Below are 20,865 nucleotides of genomic sequence, written 5' to 3'. Positions count from 1 at the left end.
CTTGCCATTTGCAATGATGTGGATGGAGCTAGAGAGTATAATGGTAAGTGAAATAAGTCAGTCAGAGAAAGACAAATACCATGATTTCACTCATGTGTGGAATTTGAGAAACAAAACAAATGAGTAAAGGGAAAAAAATGAGAGAGAAACAATCCAGGAAATATTCTTAACTAGAGAGAACTGATGGTTACCAGAGAAGAGGTGGGTAGGAGATGGGTTAAATAGGTGATAGGGATTAAGGATGAGCACAGGATGATGTATGAAATTGTTGATTACTTTATTGTACACCTGAAACAAATGTAACGATATATGTTAACTAGCTGGAATTAAAATAAAAACTTAAAATAAGTTTCAACCCTCTGATCATGCTTTGGTCTTTCTGATGACCAGCATCCATCCTGAATGTACCTAGGAGCTCTGGTCACCAGCCATCTCAGTATACAAAAGGCACTCCTGTCATTCTGGAGATGCCAAAGGTTTTAGCAGCTGTGTGCCAGGAACCAAGGACAAAGACCAAATGTATATTCTTATTATTACAGGTATACAAAGTTTCTCTATTATTTCTTACAACCTCATGTGAGTCTATTTATATCCAAACAAAAAGTTTACTTAAAAAAATCCATTTGTCATTTGCGATTTGTAATACATTTCAATGAGAATCTTTCTGATGTAATAATAGAATGACCTTTTTTAATTAAATTGGACAATTATAGAGCAGGCAAAGCTCTACATTATTTCAGAATGAAGAAACTGAGGCCAAGGGAAAATTAAATAATTGCTGCTTTGGTACCTGAATATACCTATATACAAAATACTTTAAGTGGATAGAAGGAAACTGACATTTATTGGGTGACTATTTTGTGGCAGACACTGTGCTAAAGGGTTTTATATACAAGATCCTATTTACTTCCCAAGAATTCTTATAGACATTATTCCCATTTTACATCTGAAGAAATTGAGGCTTGTTCAAGTCATAAAATTAAAAAGCAATAGAGCCTGCATTCAAACTCCCTGTGATTCCAGAGCAAGTGGCTTTTTGCTACACATTTTCAAACTTTTCTTACTATAATCCACTATTAAAAATAAATATTATAGTATAGCCCAAATACATACACAAACAGAAATAAACCTTTGTCAAATATCTTCACTATGTATGATGTCCTGTTCTATTTTTTCCATTAAAAATACACTAAAATTGATTTTATGATTCATTAATGGGTTGTGACCCACAGTTTAAAAAACACAGCAAGCTATTTTCCCTTTCTTACGACCATTCCATTAATATTTTGGAAGAATCCTTCTTTTTCAATGTTAAACAACAGTCTTCTTTTCAGCTTTGCTTAGATCTCACATACCCAAATTAAAGGGGATGTTGTCTTAGCCTTTGCTTCTTTAAATTCGTAATAGCTCATGTAAAACACTGTAGCATGATTCTTCTTGTGGTCTTAGGCACTTTGGACTCCCCTCCCCCTTCCTCTCTCTTTCTCTTCCTGACCACATCCCTGTGAGGGGGCAGAGAGACCCATTAAAATCGAACCCTGTCATTTTCTGAACTGATGGTTGGTTTGTTGTTTGAGGAGACTCCAAGGACATGTCTATAAGAGGCAAATGTAGGCAAGTTATCCACTGATTTACATTTGGCTTAAAACCTTCTCTGAGTGGGTGGGTTGGGTGGTGGTAGAGGTGGGGTTGGGCTATGTATCATTTACCCTGGCAATACTCCATGGGACAGGGTGTACTTGGGTGGTCTGACATTCCTAACTCATCTTCTGGTGGATGTCATGATGTATCCATCGGGTCATCTGTATCAACCATTCACAACTCTTCCTTGGGAAATGGTCTGTCAGAACTTTCAATTTCTTGGCTCACCGGAAACACCACTGGTCTGTCAGTGGTTATGTCAGATTTTTATAATCGCTGTCATTTATTTAGCCTTCTAGGTCAGGAACTGAGTTAAATACTTCACACACATTCTCTTATTGAATCTTTAGAGCAGCCTTGTGATGAGAATGTTATTATTACAACATTTAATATTAGCAGAAAGGCTAGGTTGGCAGGTGGCTTTTGTTCAGTAGACACTTTGAAGGGGAAGGGACGGTTGACTTAGAAAATGTGATGAGAAAGGAAGTAGTAGAGATGATGCTTACACACATGCACACATCAAATAAAGATTTGAGGGGTTTTGGTGTCTAAGCTAGGTCTGTCCTGCTTTCCTCTTTTTCTGGCCTTGATTATCTGGGCTCTGTTACCATCTGTTTCAGCCAAAATTGCGACAATTTAAATCCTAGAATTTTCTGTCCTTGGCTTTTCTCATTTAGAAAAGAAGATTGAAATTGGCTCTCAGATCTGAGGTTATTTTGTAATCACAGAAAGCTTAAGCTTTCAAGCAGAAGAGATTTCTGTTTGTTGGGCACTGGTTCTCAGATACCAGTGCACACAGGAATAATCAAAGAAGTATCTTAAAATTCATATTCCTGAGCTCTACGAAGACACATTCTGATTTAATAGGTCAGAAGTGGTTCCCTGAAATCTACATTAAAAAAATTAGATTTAACAATTTTAATCAAGGTGATTCAGACTCAAGTTATCTAGGAGCCACATTTGGAAAAATGCAAATTTTAGATACTATAAAATATATGTAGGAGTAATCTACTTTGTAGGCCTCCCTCTTTCTTAGTCCCATCTTTACAATAGTCATAGATGTCTTCAAATGTTTTTATTAAAGACAATAATATTTATTAATAACCATGAACACAGAGAGTTAAAGTATCCTCAGCCACATAATCAACCGAGATTCAAGTTTCCTGCACAAATGCGAGGATCAGCATGGAGGCTGGAAAAACTGCTGTCTGTGGCAAAGACTATTAGTGTTCTTCCATATCTGAATGCTCCGCCACATTTCCTAGCTTCCCTTGGAGTTTGGTTGGCCCTGTGACTGACTCCTGGCCAGCAGAACATGGACAAAAGTAAAGAACCACTTCTAGACTTGATGTCTAAAATATCCAGAACAGTCTTTTATGTTCTTTGTCTTCTCTTCCCCATCTTCAGAAAAGTAATGCCAGGGTGACCTTGAAGCTGCATATTGGTAGAACAAAATGGAAACAGCCTAGGGACATCTGGATGGCTCAGTCGGTTAAGTGTCCAACTTTAGTTTAGGTTATGATCTTACGGTTCGTGGGTTCGAGCCCCGTGTTGGGCTCTGTGCTGACAGCTTGGAACCTGGAGCCTGCTTCAGACTCTGTGTCTCCCTCTCTCTCTACTCCTCCCCAACTCATCCACTCTCTCTCAAAAATTAACATTAAAAAATTAAAAAACCCAGGAAACAGCCTTGGTTCATGAGTCTTTTGCCCACAGGAGAGCTATCTGGCCTGCACTGAATTGAGACATGAACAAACATAAGCCTCTAAGTTCTAAGCTGCTTATTTATTGGAACTTATTCATTCCGGCAGCATACTCTACTATGTCCTGACTAATACACTGCTATGTTATTAAAAACTAATTAATAATCATGATAGAAATTCTTCCTTTATTATATCAGAACAGACTAATTTGGACTAAATTGGGCTAATAACCTAGCAGAACAAAGCTGGGACAATCTTGCCATTGCCCCTTCAAACCAATATCCCACACAGAACTGTTCCAACCAAATATTTGCTGAAAGATATTAGCCAGTCTTATTTAGCATGCAAAGAATAATTGTCCACTTTTCCACCTATGAAGTTTCTGGCCTTCTGCCTTAAACTTGATCACAAACCATTCTTTTCTTTACTGCTTCATTTATAAAAGGTTATGAACTCCCTCAAATTCAAAAGAAAAATAGTGTCTATGAATTAAACAGTTCTTACATTCAATGGCTGCTATATATCCAATGGGAAAATAGAAACTAACATGTATCTGAAAGGATGAAAAATAATAAAAAACATGCAGTACTGCTACCACTTTTCAGATTTCATCAGAATGCAATCATTTAACTTGTCCCATTATTTTTCCCATAAACACTGAATACCACCTTTATTTACAATCTTAGAAAAAACTGCTGTTCCTTCTGTGCTAGAACAGTGCTAATCATAATCTATTAATGGGTTATAAATTAATGCAGGGAGTTCAGACATTTGTAAGCATTAAAAGGAAATATGAGAGATTATCAAAGTGTGTCACACATAGTAGAGGTAAGTAATATATTTCAGGAAAACTGATTCTGATATAAATACACACACACACACACACACACACACACAGTTGATTCTTCTTATCAAGGTAGTTATGTTCTGTTCAGTTGCCTTAAACACTGAACCATTGCTTCTAGTGGATATACTGGGTTAGATTCCTATGAACCATGGGTCACAACATTTTCATCCACTGATCAATACATATCCTTGTTTTCTGTGTGTTTCTATTTCAAGACACTCTACTAATATATATTGATTAATTAACATTGAATTAATGGATGACAGCACTATACCTCATGCCTTAATGAAGTTCACTGAACATGTATTTTCTCCATGTGACACATCACATCCCTCTTATATTTTGGAACACTAGATACCATTTCAGTACTGTGGTTGGGGACAATTTTAAACAGCAAAATCATAAACAGAAAGTACAAAATACTAAAGTGTGGCATTAAATAGACCACAGAAAGGACACTTATTTACAGTATGACAGCTGAAACAAGAACTCTAAGCATTACATTTTTTGACCTCAGCTAGGAACTTACATGTAAGACAACTCAATTTTTTTGTTTCTCTGTGCATGCTCATGTCCTCAATTGACCATAAAATGACTGTAATATTGATTTGGGTGTTATAAATAAACATCAGTGAGTTGGTGAATTACCAAATATGGAATCTTTCAATAATCAGGATTGACTATCAAAGCTGTTATATACTGAAGCTTTTGCATAGAAGGGAAATAATTAACAAAACAAAAAGGCAACCGACTGAATAGGACAAGATATTTGCAAATGATATATTAGATAAGGAATTAATATCTCAAATATATGAAGAACTTACAAACGTAACACCAAAGAACCCAAACAATCTGATTAAAAAATGAGCCGAGGACCTGAACAGACATTTCTCCAAAAAAGACATACAGATGGTCAACAAACATGAAAAGATGCTCAACATCACTAATCATCAGAGAAATGCAAATCAAAACCACAATGAGATACTACCTCACACCTGTCTGAATGTCTAGTATCAAGACAAGAAATAACAAGTATTAGAGAGGATGTGGAGAAAAGGAACCCTCGGGCACTGTTGGTAGGAGTGTAAGCTGGTGCAACCATTGTGGAAAACAGTACAGAGATTCCTCAAAGAATTAAAGACAGAATTACCACATGCTCTAGTAATTCCACTAGTGGGTATTTACCCAAATAAAACAAAAGCACTAATTCAAATGACATGCACCCCTATGTTTACTGCAGCATTATTTACAATAGCTTATGGAAGCAACCCAAGTGTCCATCAATAGATGAATGGATAAAGAAGATGTGGTATATGTATAAAATGGAATATTTCTCATCCAGAAAAAAGAATGGAATCTTGCCATTTGCAATGACATAGATGGAGCTAGACAGTATTATCCTAAGTGAAATAAGTCACTCAGAGAAAGACAAATACCCTAGGATTTCACTCCTATGAGGAATTTAAGAAACAAATGAGCAAAGGGAAAAAAAGGAAAAAGAGAGAGGTAAATGAAGAAACAGACTCTTAAATATAGAGAACAAACTGATAAACTGATGGTTACCAGAGGGGAGGTAGGTGGGGAGGATAGGTTAAATAGATGATGGTGGTTAAGGAGTGCACCAGGTGTTGTACAGAAGTGTTGAATAACTGTATTGCATACCTGAAACTAATATTATCCTGTATGTTAACTAACTGGAATTTAAATAAAAACACTTATACCTTAAAAAAAGTCATAATAATGTTGTATGATGACAGATAGTTACTACACTTATTGTGGTGAGTGCTGAGTAATGTATAGAACTGTGGAATCAGTATGTTATACCCCTGAAACTAATATAACATTGTATGCCAATTATACTTAAAAAAAGCTGTTGGATATTAAAAGTTTGCTTTAACTAAAATAATTTATGAATATATTTATATTAATTCCACAAAGTTTATATATAAATATTAATACAATAAAAATACTATAGGTAAGACATGCAAAGTATGTAACATAATAGGTAACTGACAGAAAACCACTGATGATATGAAAAATGGAGACTCCTTAGGAGCAAATCACCTGTGTCCTTCATGGAGCCTTAGCCCAATGCCTTTCTCTACAAATTTGCTATATATGAATGGTAGCCAAAGGTAGTACAACTAGTCTTGGAAGAGTTCTATTTCAGACTGAAGTAGCTGTTCATATTCAGAAAAGTTCAGTTGTGGCAGCTTTATCTAAACAATTCTATAGCATAGTCCTTCCTAGTTTGTTTTTCTCCTCTGAATTGGTCTGGGAGGTGATGGGATATGAGATTGGGAATTCCCTGCAACCTACTAAGGCTTATGAATGCTTGTGCCAGAGTGTGAGACCACTGATTCTCCTCAGATTTCTGACTGTCATTTTTTGAAAAGAAAAAAATAAAATCACAAAATGACCACTTGGAGAGCAGACTCTATCTTCTTACTGAATCCAACCTAGGGTTGCCAGATTTAGCAAATGAAAATACAGAATGCCCAGTTAAATTTGAGTGATTTCTAATCACCTATGCTAATATAAATTGAGATAAAAGACAAAATATTGCATGGGACAGAATTATACTAAAGTATTTGTTGTTTATCCGAAACAAATTTTAAAAATATCTAAACTACATACCTCTTTCTTTAATCATATTTCCCTCATGATTTGATTGTCTTTAACAGTTATTTACCTTGCAAAATTTACTTACAAAATTTTGCATTACAGTCTATGTTTAATTTGCATTGTGACATAGTTTCTACAGTGGTCTGTGGAAAATTTTTAGTTTCTTCTTGTCCACTGAACATTCATTAATGGAAAAACACATTCAATATTAGTATTATTAACTGGTATGTACTGTCATAAACTTTTAGAATCACTTTTTAAATTTAGTGATTTTTAGTGATTTAGTAAATTTTATATTGAAGCACATAATACCATCTTCTACCATATAACTTAGTTTTTTAATCTTCAGGATTATATTCCATTGATTGATAAATGACTTTTGAAAATGTTGTCCACTGACAAAAGCATTGTTGTCAATGTTTGTTCCTTTCTTCAACATTGCACACGATAATTCCACTTGCTCCCATGCTAGAAGAGTATTTAGAAACATCCATATAAAAGAATAAAATCCTTCAAGGGATTAAATCATATAACAAAACAGTAATGACAAGTGTCATAATAATAATCCATTTCAAGTCAGAACTTCTTATCTTGTTCATAAGTAATATCCCTTTTAAGAACAGTCTTGACACTTGAAGGGATAAATTTTTCTGTAATTCTTTAACATATTCCACAATTTTCTTTAAGGGTTGGAGGACTTCAGTAACACTGTTCTTCTTTCAATTTGCATAATCCTATTACTAAAGAGATATTGAAAGTATGATCAAGGGGCGCCTGGGTGGCGCAGTCGGTTAAGCGTCCGACTTCAGCCAGGTCACGATCTCGCGGTCAGTGAGTTCAAGCCCCGCGTCAGGCTCTGGGCTGATGGCTCGGAGCCTGGAGCCTGTTTCCGATTCTGTGTCTCCCTCTCTCTCTGCCCCTCCCCCGTTCATGCTCTGTCTCTCTCTGTCCCAAAAATAAAATAAAAACGTTGAAAAAAAAATATTTAAAAAAAAAAAGAATGATCAAGAATTAAGTAGGCTTCACTCAATGGATTATTTTAATTTGGGAGTCTTTTCTTTAAAATTAAAGTATGATTTAAGTGCTTCAAATAAACTGAGGATTTTCTCAAATGACTTTGTTCAAAATAGCCAATGGATTCTAATCTAAATCCAAGAGAACTGAAGATTTCTGAATATCAATAATATCACAAAAAAAATTTTTATTAAAAAAGCCTTCCTAAGATTTTATATTTTAGAGCAGTGTTACATAGGAAACAGTTCAATAAAAAATTGGGCAAAATATTTGAACAGTAAGGAACTACTGCTATCTAAAACAATATGGATGAATCTCAAATGTATTAAGCTAAGTGAAAGAAGCCAGAAAGAAGGCTATATATTGTATGTTTTCATTCATACAACATTTTGTATAAGGCAAAACTGTAAAGACAGAAAACATATCAGTGACTATACTGTTTTTCTTAACTATTTATTTTTCATCTATCCATGTTGAGATGTAGAGTTCTAGTTCATTTCTTTTTAACTGCTATATAGTTATATAATTATATATTTTAGATTAAAAAAAATGTTTATTTATTTTGAAACAGAAAGAGAGAGAGAAAGAGAGAGGGAGAGAGGGGGAGAGAGAGAAGGATGGGAGGGGCAAAAGAGAGGGAGAGAGAATCCCAAGCAGGCTCTGTGCTATAGGCATGGAGCCCAACATGGGGCTTGATCTCATGAACCATCAGATCATGACCAGCCCAAAATCCAGAGTCAGCTGCTCAACCGACTGAGCCACTCAGGCACCCCAGTTATGTTATGCATTTAAAAATATATCATTCTTCATTCATCTAGTCCCCTAGTGATGGACATTTAGGTTGTTTCTGGGTTTTTTTGCTAATATAAGAAACAGCAATGAATATCACTGATCACATTTATTTTTAATTTATATTTTAGTTAGTATACAGTGCAATACTGGTTTTAAAAGCAGAATTCGGTGATTCATCACTTACATACAACACCCAGTGCTCATCACAAGTGCCCTTCTTAATACCCATCTAACTCATCTCCTACCCACCTCCCTCCATCAACCTTCAGTTTGTTCTCCATCATTAATAGTCTCTTATATGTTCATGTTTTGTTTCTTAAATTCATCATGAGTGAAATCATGATATTTGTCTTCTCTGACTTATTTCGCTTAGCATAATACATTCTTAGCTCCATCCATGTCACTGCAAATGGCAAGATTTCATTTTTTTGATGGCTCATATTCCATTGTATATGTAAACTACATCTTCTTTATCCACTTGTCAGTCGACGGACATTTGCGCTCTCTCCATAGTTTGGCTATTGTTGATAATGCTGCTATAAGCATTGGGGTGCATATACCTCTTCGAATCTGTATTTTTATATGATTTGGGTAAATACAATAGGGAAACTGCTGGATTGTAAGGTAGTTCTATTTTTAGTTTTCTGAGGAACCTCTATATTGTTCTCCAGAGTGGCTGCACCAGTATGTATTCCCACCAGCAGTGTAAGAGCATTCCCCTTTCTCTACATCTTCACCAACACCTGTTATTTCTTGTGTCGTTGATTTTACTTATTTTTCTTTTTTTAAGTTTATTTATTTATTTTGAGAGAGAGAGAGAGCGAGAGCGAGAGTGAGAGAGAAAGAGAATCCCAAGCAGGCTCCACACTGCCAGTGCAGAACCCAATGTGGGGCTTGAACTCACAAATTGGGAGACCATGACCTGAGCCAAAACCAAAAGAATGACATTCAACTGACTGATTCACCCAAATGCCTTCTCTTGTGTTTTTAATTTTAGCCATTCTCACAGGTATGAGATCATATCTCATTGTGGTTTTGATTTGTATTTCCCTGACGATGAGCAATGCTGAGTATCTTTCATGTGTCTGTTAACCATCTGGATATCTTCTTTGGAAAAGTGTCTATTCATGTCTTTTGCCCATTTCTTAGTTGGGTTGTTTTTTGAGTGTTGAGTTTGAGTGATAAGTTCTTTGTAGATTTTAGATACTAACCCTTTGATATGTCATTCGCAAATATCTTCTCCTATTCCACTGGTTGCTTTTTAGTTTTGTTGATTGGTTCCTTTGCTGTGCAGAAGCTTTTTATCTTGACATCCCAATAGTTCATGTTTGCTTCAGTTTCCCTTGCCTTTGGTGCTTGTCCACATTTTTTTTTTAAAAAATGAGAACTTTTTTTTTAAATGTTTATTAAACATTAAATGTCAGCACAGAGCCCGATGTGGGGCTCGAACTCACAGACTGTGAGACGACGACCTGAAGTCAGACGCTTAACCGAGTCACCCAGGTGCACCAAAAAAATGAGAACTTTTAAGATCTACTCTCTTAGTAAATTTCAAATATGCAATACATTATATACTGTAGTCACCATGCTATATATTACATCTAGAAGTTTGTACTTTTTGATCCCCCTTCACTCATTTTGCCTATCTCCCCTGCCCTCTGCCTCTGGCAACCACCTATCTCTTCTCTGCATTTATGAGCTAATTTTGTGTGTTTGTTTGTTTTTGTGTTTTTTAATTCCACATAAGATCATATGTTATTTATCTTTCTCTGACTTATTTCACTTAGCATAATGCCCTCAAGGTCCATTCATGTTGTCACAAATGGTGATATTTCTTCCTTTTTTTATGATTGAATAATATTCCATTGTATATACATACCACACTTTCTTTATCCATTAATCCATCAATTATGATTACTAGATTAGGACACTTAGGTTGTTTCCATATTTTGGCTAAGTAATGCTGCAATGAACATGGGAGTGCATACACCTTTTTGAGTTAATGTTTTTGTTTTCTTCAGATAAATACACAGAAGTGGAAGTGCTGGATCATATGGTAGTTTTATTTTTAATTAAAAAAATTTTTAATGTTTACTTATTTTTGAGAAAGAGACAGAGCGTGAGTGGGGGAGGGGCAGAGAGAGAGGGAGACAAAGAATCTGAAGCAGGCTCCAGGCTCTGAGTTGTCAGCACAGAGCCTGACACAGAGGTCAAACCCACAAACCGTGAGATCATGACCTAAGCTGAAGTCAGATGCTTAACTGACTGAGCGACACAGGTGCCCCTATTTTTAGTTTTTTGAGAACCTTCCATACTGTTTTCAACAGGGGCCGCAGAAGGTTCCTTTTCTCCACTTCCTCACAAGCATCTGTGTGAGAGATTTGGGAGTAGGACTGAGAGACTGGGAAGCAAACCTGTTAGAAGACTTAGCACTCAGTAGGAGAGAGAGAATGAGGGCCATTAGACTTTTGTTTTCCCCAAATACTAGTAATTATAGTACTGAATAAAATAAGTGCCAAAGTTTTGGGGTCTTATTTAAAAGGAATCACGGTGCAAATAATCCTAGGAACATTTGGGCAGTGACAAGGAAAGGGCTCAGACTTCATAAATAATCATGAAATTCATAACAGCTCCCCTTATCAGGATTTATGTGTGTGTGCTGGACACTGAGCAGTTTTCCATACATTACTTCCACAAAGTCATCATGAAGTAGGCAATTAATTCAGTGCAGTGGCTAAAAGCCAAGTTCAAAGGTCAGAAAATCTTGGCTCTGTCACTTATTGGTTGTGCCAACTTAGGACCCACTTTCTTAATCCCTATGATGTGGATAAACAGTGTTACCATGTATGATCATTTCAAGGACTACATGAGATAATGGGCTTAGATTATTGTGTATAGGGCATATCGTGTTCTAAGTGCTCAGTGTTAGGTATTATAACATAATTTTACAGATGAGGAAACTGAATCTTAGAGAAACTAGGTTTCTTTTCCAAAGTCACATAGTAGGTAACAGGCAGCAGTTTGACCTAGATATATCTGACTTCAAAGTCTCTGATCTTAATCATTACTTTTTACTAGTTCTCAATATCTGAGACACAGGTCTGGAGGTGATAACATATATACCCATGAAAAGAGAAAAACTGATTTTTTTTTCACGACAAGAAAAGATTATGTGATGTAGCAATTGTTGTATTCTCAGTCATAATAAGACAGTGGATGCTAAGACTAACCAACAGACATGTCTGTTACTTGAGGTTCGATTATAATACTCTCATTAATTAAGGTATTTGAGAGAACGTTATGCCAATTGTGGACTTGGTGGAAATGGAATAAGGAATCCAGAAGAAATGGTTACCACTTTTCAAAAAGCTATTTTTTAAACTCAAAGTATAATTAACATACAGTGTTATATTAATTTCAAGTGTACAATATAATGATTCAATAATTCTACTATTGAGCACATTACTCAATGCTCATCATGGTAAGTGTACTCTTAATTCCTTTATCTATTTTACCTATTCCTCCCACCCACCTCTCTCTGGCAATCACCCATTTGTTCTCTGTATTTAAGTCTATTCTTTTGTCTCTTTTTGTTTGTTCATTTGTTTTGTTTCTTAAATTCTGCATATGAATGAAATCATATAATATTTGTCTTTCTCTGATTTGATTTACTTAGGATTGTATCCTCTAGGTCCATCCATGTCATCACAAATGGCAAGATTTCATTCTTTTTTATGGCTGAGTAATATTCCATTGTGTAGTGTGTGTGTGTGTGTATGTATACATATATGCGTGTGTATATGTGTGTGTGTATATATTACATCTTCTTTATCCATTCACCTATTAAAAATTTTTTTTTGTTAATGCTTATTTATTTTTGAGGGAGAGACAGAGCATGAGAGGGGGAGGGGCAGAGAAAGAGGGAGACACAGAATCTGAAGCAGGCTCCTGGCTCCGAGCTGTCAACACAGAGCGTGATGTGGGGCCAAACCCACAGACCACGAGATCATGACCTCAGCAGGAGTCGGATGGTTAACTGACTCAGCCACCCAGGCACCCTCCATTCATCTAAGATGGACACTTGGGTTGCTTCTATATTTTAGCTATTATTATTATTATTATTATTATTAGCTATTATTATTAGCATTGTTGCTGCAATAAACACAGGGCTGCATATATCTTTTTGAATTACTGTTTTCATTTTCTTTCAGTAAATACCCAGTAACGTGGAATTACTAGGATCATGTGGTGATTCTATTTTTAATTTTTTGAGGAACCTCCACACTGTTTTCCCCAGAAGTTGCACCAGTTAACATTCCCACCAACAGTGCAAGAGGGCTCCTTTGCTCCACATACTCACCAACACTTGTTGTTTCTTGTCTTCTCAATACTAGCCTTTCAGACAGGTGTGAGGTAACATCTCACTATGGTCTTGATTTGCATTTCCCTGATGATTAGTGACTTGGAACATCTTTTCATGTGTCTGTTGGCCATCTGAATATCTTTTTTTGAGAAATGTCTATTGTTTCTCTGCCTATTTTAAAAGTGGATTATTTGCATTGTGTAAGTTCTTCATATTTTGGATATTAACCCCTTACCCACTATATAATTTGCAAATATCTTCCCCCATTCAGTAGGTTGCCTTTTTGTTTTGTTGATGGTTTCCTTTGATGTGCAAAAGCATTTTATTTTGTTGCAGTCCTAGTAGTTTAATTTCACTTTTTTCCCCTTGCTAGAAGAGATGTATCTAAAAAAATGTTTCTATAGCTGAAAACTATAGTTGTTTCTTAAAAAATAATATTGTACCAATTTCCAACTGCACTGGCATTAATTCAATATTGGGCAGTTGAACTGGACATTTTGCCTTTTAAGTTTCTACTAATCAAAAATGCCTGGTAGTGATGTTGTATACCTGCCCATATAGACAGAAACCCCTATTCAAGTCCCTTATGATACTGTTTATCCAAATTTAGGCAGATAGTTCAGAGTTGTAGAGTAGCAACTAGGTTAAGGGTTTCATTTCAAACTCTTAGGAACAGAATAACAATTCTAATTAAGGTATTTAGATAACTTGCTTAGTTACTAAACTGATGTAGATTTCTGAGTTTAGATCTTAACTTTTAGTTAATTGTTTGGTTTTCACAATAAATTGGGGTTTATGTTTCCCTTTGGGATGCCCTTATTAACACCACAGTTTTAACTCCTCAATTTACAAGATTTGAAATATGTTAATTACTTTTTCCCCAATAGCTTTACTGAGGTATAATTGACACATAATAAACTGCATATATTTAAAGTGTATATTTTGATAAGTTCTGATATATGTATATAACTGTGAAACCATTACCACAATTAAGATAGTAAAAAGTATCTATTAAAATTTCTGGGGCGCCTGGGTGGCTCAGTGGGTTGAGCGTCCGACTTCGGCTCAGGTCATGATCTCACGGCTCGTGAGTCTGAGCCCTGCGTCGGGCTCTGTGCTGGCAGCTCAGAGCCTGGAGCCTGCTTCAAATTCTATGTCTCCCTCTCTCTCTGCTCCTCCCCTGCTCATGCTCTGTCTCTCTCTCCTTCAAAAATAAATAAAAACATTAAAAAAAAAATTTCATCATGATCCTTTACCATCCCTTCTTTCTACCTTTCCCCCAGCCCATGAAGACACTGATCTATTTCCTTTGCTATAGATTAAAATGTATGGTAGACAGAGTTTTAAGATGACCCCTAATGATCCTTCTGCTTATATAATCCCCACTCCTTTGAGTGTGAGGAGAATGCGTAAATATGATGATGCATCATTTCTATGACTATGTCTCATTATGTGGCAAAAGGGATTTGACAAATATAATTGAGTTTAGTAATCAGCTGACCTTAAGGCAAAGAGATTATTTGGATAAAGCTAACCCAGCCAAATGAGATCTCTAAGAGCAGAGGTATTTTTGGCAACTTGTTAGGCAGCAATAGAAAACTAGTACAGATTTCTGAACATGGAAGTGGGGTGCTGCTATAATTCCTAAAACGTGGGAGTGGCTTTAGAATTTGCCAGTGGGTGGAGGCTGGAAGACTGTTAGTAGAAATATAGATGTTAAAGTCATAGCTGGTGTGGTCTCAGAAGGAAGTAAGCAAAGCATTACTGGAATCTGGAGGAATGAGAATTTTTGTTATCTTCATGGAAGATATCTTAGCAGAATTGTGTCCTGCAGTTATGTGGCAGACTTGTAAGCAATGAACTTGGATATACAGTTAAGGAGATTTGTAAGCAAAGTGTTGAAGATGGGGCCTGGCTCCTTCTTGCTGCTTATAGTAATATGCAAGAAGAGATAAATACATTGAGAACTGTTAAAGAAAAATGAACTAGCACCTGACAGTAACTGAAAAATCTCTGCCACCCCAATAGCAAAAGATGCTAAAATTAAGAGATTCACTGCCGGGAAGGCATAATCTAGAAAAAAGACTGAGGGTATGACTCTACAACCCTTTGCTGAAACCCAGGAAAGTTATCCAAAGATCAGAATATTTGCAAGAGTTTAAGAGTGTTCTTTGTGGATCTTTTAACTCAAACTAGAGGTCCTCTAAGAAGTTTCAGGGCATTGTCCTTTAGTCATCTTAGCAAATGCCAAAGGTACAGAAGGGATTATGTGGAAAGGTCTGTGGATATGACATTTGTATGACTGAGTGAAATTCATGGAAGGCTTCCTGAAAAATTTGTATCAGTGGAGACACTGACAGCTTAGATTAAAAGGGACAGAGAGAGTATGAAATGAAAAGAGGCTGCTTGGGGAAGGTGTTTAGCTATGAATTTAACTTCTTTAATAGATGTAGAGTTATTTATCTATTTCTTCTTGGGTGAGCTCTGGTGGTTTCAAGGAATCTATTCATTTCTATAAATTGTTGGATTTACTGGCATAAAGTTGTTCTTAGTATTCCCTTTTTGTCTTTTGATGTCTATAGAATCTGTAGTATTTTCATCTCTCTCATTCCTTATATTGATAATTATGTCTTCTCTCATATTTCTCTGATTAGTCTGATCAGAGTCTGATAAATCTTATTAAGCTTCTTAAAAATCCAGCTCTTGGTTTCACTGATTTTCCTCTATTATTATTATTATTATTATTATTATTATTATTATATTTTTATTTTGCTGATTGTAGTTCTGATTTTTTATTTCCTTTTACTTAATTTGAATTTAATTTTTTTTAGTTACTTAAGGCAGAAGCCATAGTCATTGTTTTGAGACCTTTTTCTTTTCTTCTTTTTTTAAATGTTAATTTATTTGAGAGAGAGAGAGAGAGAGAGAGAGAGAGAGGGCTAGAGAGAGCACATGAGAGCAGGGGAGGGACAGAGAGAGAGAGGGAGAAACCCAAGCAGGCTGTACATTCAGCACAGAGCTGGACAGGGGGCTCAATCCTACAACCGTGAGATCATGACCTGAGCTGAAATCAAGAGTCAGATGTTTAACCAACTGAGCTACCCAGGCACCCTGAGACCTTTTTCTATCCTAACACAGGAATTTAGTGCTATAAATTTCCCCCTAAGAAGTGCTTCAGTGACATCCTGAAAATTTTGATCAATTGTTCTGTTTTCATTTTTATTTAATTCAATATATTTTGGGGGCGCCTGGGTGGCACAGTCGGTTAAGCGTCCGACTTCAGCCAGGTCACGATCTCGCGGTCCGTGAGTTCGAGCCCCGCGTCAGGCTCTGGGCTGATGGCTCAGAGCCTGGAGCCTGTTTCCGATTCTGTTTCTCCCTCTCTCTCTGCCCCTCCCCCATTCATGCTCTGTCTCTCTCTGTCCCAAAAATAAATAAACATTGGAAAAAAAAATTAATTCAATATATTTTGAATTTCTCTTTGGTTTCCTCTTTTACTGATTGGTTACTTAGAAGTATGTAATTTGATTTCCAAATATTCAGATTTTCCAGAGATCCGTTACTGACTTCTTTCTCTTTCTTTTGTTACTGACTTCTAATTTAATTCTTTTTGGGTCAGTAACCATACTTTGCATGGCTCAAATCCTTTTAAATTTATTGAGACTTTTTGGGGGGGCCTAGAATACGGTCTATCTTGGTAAATCTTCCACCTGCATTTGAAAAGAATGTTTATTCTGCTATAGTTGGATGAAGTGTTCAATGGATGTCAATTAGATCAAGCTGGTTGATATTTCTCTTTAAATCTTATCAGCAATGATTTTTCTGTACTAGTTCTATCAGTTATTGAGATCATGTTAATTCAAGTCAAAGGACAAGAAGAGAGGTTTAGTTCACTAATCTCCACTGGTGTCTCTGTGTGAGAGAAGATATTGAGTTGCTCCCAGGAGTGACTCAGGACTCCTTAAAATTTGGTTAAGCCCTTTAAGCTATCCATATAAACATGCTGTCTAAATAAAAACAAAGTGCTTGTTATGAAGACACAACTTCATGGCAAATCCTTTTTCCATTCCCTTCATTCTCTTTCAACATTATTGTTTTCCCTGTAATAGTTCTATATATAAATCCTGAACTCACCACTGTTAGGTAGTGGTATATTAGTGCTTTTATGTGGTTCACATCCTTTGGTATTATAACATAAAGAAAAGATTGGAATATTCCTGAAAGTTCTGAAGAAATATACGAAGAGACATAGATTGTCAAGTTTTTGAACACACAGACGAGATAAATGGTATAGGGATACCTGCATTATGGTATACATATGGGGTTCAATAGAATGGCGAGTTCAGGGTAGCAAAACTTTCTGCTAAAAATAGTATCTGGTTTTCTATTTTGTCCTTCACAGCTAACACAAATAACTGAGAGATAACTGAGAGCTGAATATATTGTCTGTATGCACTTTTGCATATCCAGGTATCTTACAATAATTTTGGTATTTTGAATATCTATTTTTAAAATTTAGTTTGAATACTAAACTGATCCATTCTTAAACCTCACATAAGTATTTCTTTAGGTCAGAGAGATTGCATGACAGTTACTATTTATATATGCTAAAGACCCCTCAGGCAATGTCAGGCTGTTGCATGTGGACAGTTTCTTGAATTACAGCACAGAAACTTTAATACCTACCTCAGGAATGATAGGAGTCTTAAATAGGTAGTCATATTTACTAAAGAAACCTAGAGTTTTCTTAGATTGCCAACCTTAGTAAGACAAGAAATGCCAGGGTGACAGAGTTTAAGTGGCTCTTTTCAGATATGTTACACTGATTCTCTATATTTAAGATGCAAAACAGCCTTCCAGGAGCTATTTAATTAAGTGAAAGTAAGTCTGGTCCCTTTGGAACCGAATGGTTCAGTAAGCAAATACATATCAGTATGTGAAGGAAGTGGGGGAAGTTATTATGTGCTTCATAGACACGGTGACACTTTATAACCCCATATCAGGGATCCTAAACAGTGATTGGCTGAGAAAATTATCAAACTGAGTTTAAATTTCAGCAGGTACAAAATTGTCACGCAAAAGTCCAAGACAGTGAGCCACTTTCAGTCTTCAAAGAGAAAGATAAGAAATCCTGGATTTTCAAAGTCCCTTTGAAGGCTTTTAAGGTAAGATGAAACATCCTCTTTACTCAGAACCAACAGATTCCTGTAGAAATTTGAATTTCAGAGAAGAAGCAGACTTGACTTTAAGAAGTGAATAATCCTTATGATTAGATTTTTCCCCTTCTCTTTTGATTTGACAAATCAAGACTATGTATTAAAAGATAGCAGAAAATTATGTGGTAGGGATGGTAATTCCATCTAGAAAAGTATTGCATCACTGAAAAACAGGAATTTTTTTTTACAGCCACTGTGTTAAAAGTATCAGTTGCTGATAGTCAGAAAAGGTATATAGAAAATGAAGCAAATATTTTAAATCTAAAATATTAACAACAGAATGAGTGATTAGAATACTTTATGCACACTTCACGAAAGCTCCATTACTGTTATTTTTATCTAGACAAGCCATCTTTAAGAATCTTGAATCTAAACACATTTTTTTTTAGTCTCACCAATGCAATATAAGATGTGATGAGATTTAATAAAAAAGGAAAGAAACAATCTCTTCCTCTCAAATAGTAACAATAGTGACATTTAAACACTGATTCTGTTGGGAAATAAACGTCGATTTAGGAATTTTATTCAACACTTTACGGTACATTTACTTCAAAGTCTGGCTAATCCACTCAGTGATAAGCCCCATGAGGGTAGGGCTCATATCTATTTCCAGGGCTGAGTATCTGGCCCACATTAGGTCTTCAAATGTTGAATGAATGAATGAATGAATGAATGAATGAACGAATCCCAGTTTACATTTAATTTTTTGGTCCCTAAAAAAATCAACTTTCCGCCTAAAAGATTAGTTTTTTTTTTTCTTGCCAATTGACATTAGGGCTTTCAAAGCTAGATTAGAATACTTCTACTTAGGATATCTGGAGATTCCGACCTCTATCACATACTTTTTTTGTTTCACGGTATCATAATAGGTTTGGAAAATGAAAGAGGTTTCAAGCTGACAAAACTAGGGCCATTTCTATAGCAGTCTTTTGAGCTATTCACTCACCTGTGGATACAGTGGCAAGCATCATGGTGCACTGTGCAATTGTTCTGGCATGGACCTGAAAGAGACCCAAAGTAGTCAGATTGCTGGACTGCAGTTTAGAAATGGGATGCGCATAACCCTGATCTTCACTACAGGTACCTTTCTAGGACACCATGGTTCCTCCAAATCACAGTGTATACCAGCCTTCTGCAGTCTATGTAATGATTAGGTTTGGTACTGCAAAGTACAGTGTAACCCCTGCTTACTAAACAGCTGCCCTTTAACATCTATGCCCTAGAACTCTGTATTATACTTGTCCTGAGGTCACCTCAGCTTCATTTTTAATCCACAGTATTTTAAAGGAGGTCTAGCTATTCTTGGCTTTCTACTGAACGGCTATAAGAGTAAGCCTTTTTTTTCTCCCCGAAACCATGTCCTCTCTCCTGTGAGGAATTGCCAATAATTCTATGACGGTTGACATTCACTGAGGTTTTATTATGTTTCCACTATCAACATTAAATTCAATCAAAGCTATCTTATGACATGTATTACCATAGTCTATAAACCCAGTGGGAGTTCATGAAATAGGAGTAAAACTTTTTCCCTTTCTATATAGCATCATTACATCAAAAAATATAATTTTCAGTAATAGCAATTTAAATTTTTGATTCACATGTACTACACAATGTCTATTCCAATCTATCTATCTATTAATTATACCATTTCTGAATGTTAATTCTAACATGAATAAAGGATCATGTTGTTAGAAGTTCCACATAATAACTGCTATCATTTATTAAGGGATTGCTAACTACCCAGAACGGTACTAGGCTGTGCTTATACCAGTAAGTATTTATTCACCAACAATTTTTAAAAACCATCTTTTTCTGTACTGAGTGTTGGAATACAGTGATCACCAAAACATTCTCCTAGACCTCAGGAGCTCTCAGTAGATCAGGGGAACATATATATATAACCAGACTATGCTCAAATAGTACAATATGCTACCAGTGAAGTTTGCAGAAGCTACTAGGCGTAAAGAGGATAGAGATATCAAATGCCCTTTGACTTTGAGTCAGAGAATGCTTCTCAGAGAAGATTCTTCTGCTAAGGTAATTGGGATAATCCTAAAGCACAGGTATTATTATCCCAGATGGAGGAAATAAAGGTTTAATAAAACTATTTAAATTTCTCAAGCTCACACATCAAGTAGCAAAGGGAGAACTTGAACCCAGGTCCCTAAATCCAAACTCCATGTTCCTTCCACTAGCCAAGGCTCCTTGATGCTACGAAGTTCTTTCCTTTACAGTCTACTATTGCCACTTGTATGGATTTGGTGTGGGGATGATAAATAATTCACCCTTTAAGAATAATCTTAGATTTAGTTAATACTTAAATAAAACTATTCAGAAGAAATGTTATTACCATCAAGAAAAGCAAGACAAAGTTATGGTTATGCCCTTTGCAACTACACAGCTCTGTCCCTTCATTGGCACAGGCAGAAAAAATCTAGTTAGCGACCACAGTGCTAAGCCTGATGATGCTCCCTGTATGACTCTGTGAACATTCCAGATATGTTCTGGAACACTGAGTTGTCATAGCCTTCTTCTTGCCCAGGAAAAAGTCAAATGCTTTTTGACCAAAATAATACCTTATTATTAGTGGTTATCATCTTTTGCTTTATAAGTAATTTCATGTTGTTATTTTTTTTCTTTAAAAACAGGTTAATATTCCTAAAGAAA

General features: G+C 35.9%; 1 long non-coding RNA gene across 1 annotated transcript in view; it reads right to left on the bottom strand.

Moving 5' to 3' along the window:
• LOC122478678 overlaps positions 1 to 19,205 on the bottom strand; it is a 56,062-nt gene extending 36,857 nt beyond the window's left edge. The window contains exon 1 of the long non-coding RNA XR_006296148.1: positions 19,145 to 19,205. This is a non-coding gene — a long non-coding RNA (uncharacterized LOC122478678). The remainder of the gene's footprint in view (positions 1 to 19,144) is intronic.
• Positions 19,206 to 20,865: the final 1,660 nt, after the last annotated feature.

This window comes from Prionailurus bengalensis, chromosome B1, assembly GCF_016509475.1.
Source record: "Prionailurus bengalensis isolate Pbe53 chromosome B1, Fcat_Pben_1.1_paternal_pri, whole genome shotgun sequence".
Taxonomy (NCBI): domain Eukaryota; kingdom Metazoa; phylum Chordata; class Mammalia; order Carnivora; family Felidae; genus Prionailurus; species Prionailurus bengalensis.
Note: the sequence above shows the minus strand (reverse complement) of the source record. Positions and strands in the feature narration are given on the sequence as shown.